The sequence below is a fragment of the Limulus polyphemus genome, unplaced genomic scaffold (genome assembly GCF_000517525.1).
Source record: "Limulus polyphemus unplaced genomic scaffold, Limulus_polyphemus-2.1.2 Scaffold182, whole genome shotgun sequence".
Taxonomy (NCBI): Eukaryota; Metazoa; Arthropoda; class Merostomata; order Xiphosura; family Limulidae; genus Limulus; species Limulus polyphemus.
In genome coordinates this window covers 922,392-924,259 of record NW_013665792.1, presented here as the reverse complement: position 1 = coordinate 924,259, position 1,868 = coordinate 922,392, and the positions used below count along the sequence as shown (strand labels likewise).

At 29.1% G+C, this 1,868-nt stretch overlaps 1 protein-coding gene across 1 annotated transcript in view; it reads left to right on the top strand.

Moving 5' to 3' along the window:
• The window catches only part of LOC111084949 (geranylgeranyl transferase type-2 subunit alpha-like), a 22,462-nt gene extending 21,114 nt beyond the window's left edge, over positions 1-1,348 (top strand). Inside the window, exon 7 of the mRNA XM_022381661.1 lies at positions 1-1,348. This exon is cut by the window's left edge and continues 1,698 nt beyond it. The gene's annotated coding sequence lies outside the window, so the exon portion shown is untranslated.
• Positions 1,349-1,868: the final 520 nt, after the last annotated feature.

Here is a 1,868-nt window from a genome sequence, read left to right as displayed (position 1 = left end):
CCTGTGAATTTAAACTTCATAAAAGTTGTTTTGTTTTAATAATGGATTTTCCATAATTCAGCTACGCAGATTTCAGAAAATAATATTAATTTTTTTCTATCATATAAAGATTTTTTAAAAATTTGGAAAAAAAAAACTCTTACTTAGATCAAGTTATTATTCTGTTTACCACAATGAACATTTTTTATTATTTTGTTTGTTAACAAAAAACAAACTAACGGAAGAAAAGAGAAGAACATTGATGTGAAACAAACATGCATCCCGATTTCTCTTGTGAAGTCTACATATTTTAGTCTCGAAACTAAGTGTTGTGGTCTTTCTTTTATGTATGGCATTATGACGTTTTGTGAAAAATCTGTATGTGATAGAGAAAAATGGATATCATTTTCGAATTCAGCATACAGGAATTACTGTAGAACACGTAAAACTTTCAAGACAATAAAACCATCGTAGGCCAAAGATAACCAAATAAAAAATCTAAAGATTTCATTCTATTGTGTTTTGAAGGTGTTTAATGTTTAAGTCATTATATGGAGGGTGACTTTGGTCTGTTTGTTAATGTGGGTAATCTACAGGCCACCTATGATCCCCCTAGGGGGTCAACCTGAGACATCTCATGTATTAGAAAAAGAAACAAACAACAACATGATATGCAAGAGTTAATGTTATCTGTAAGTGATGGCAACTGGCCAAGTCTAAGTTCATTAATTCTAGGAAATTTAACTATTAATTTTTTGTTGTTGTAAACCATACCTATTTAAATTATTAGTACAGAAGGTGGAAGTCTGTTGCTAGGTGATCACTATTACAGCTTTAATATGTTTCATATATATATCTGTTTTTCAAATGTATCCGTTTTGGCTTATGACTGGTAGATGAGCTCTTATAGCACTCCAGGATGTTTACTGTTGATTGTGGCCGAATCCTCAGGGTATAAAGAAAATGCCTAGACTATTTTTCCAAGTTCTTTGTCATAAGCAAAGCATTCTCTATAAATTCTTCAGAAGGCTCAAATGTATTTGAAGAGTAGACTTCTTTTGCTCCTAATGGAGGAGTCCGCTTTTTGTAAGCATTTAAGCTTCTGGGTCAATTTTAATATCCTTACCTTTCTTTTATGTGTGACTTCAATTTTGCTCTGTAATAAGGAAGATAGAATCAGTTTAATAGGCATTGGCCTTTCCGTGACTAAACTCTTCGTGCTCTTGGAAAAAGTAAACACAGTTTTGTTTAAGTTAAACAACAAATTCTTCAGATATAATTTTATATTGGTTAATCATGTTACAGAACTAGTATATGTTTTGTATATCTTGAGTTTGGGGTTTTGAAGTAAAAATGATTGAAGTGAATAGTCTGGAATAGTAAGTCATTTTTTATTACAGATTGTTTGTTTTACATTATATACATACGTACAGTTAGACAAGAAAATCCAGATAAAAAGAGGTAGGTTTATATATATATATATATATTTTCATATGTTTAACAAATGGAAATAGTTATCTTGCTATAGCATATATGTATTTGTATATACAGTTATTTACAAAGGCAATGCACTATGCAAGTAAAACTACATTTTTTATATGCCACTAGATAAAAGTTACTATTATTATGGATACTTCTCCATAACTTACATCACAGAAATTGCACTTGTTCTTTCAGTTTTGAAATGGCATTAACAACCTTCAAATTTTTCAAGTTTATAGGTATTATGTCTTGGTATCTATTAAATTTTATAAATTTCAACAAATGCACATTTTCTGAGATGCTGAAAGGACTTAAATAAAAGTTTGTTAAAATACTATAAACAAAAAGTGTACATCCTCTTTTTTTTCTTTCACTTTTATATATATATATATATATATATATATATA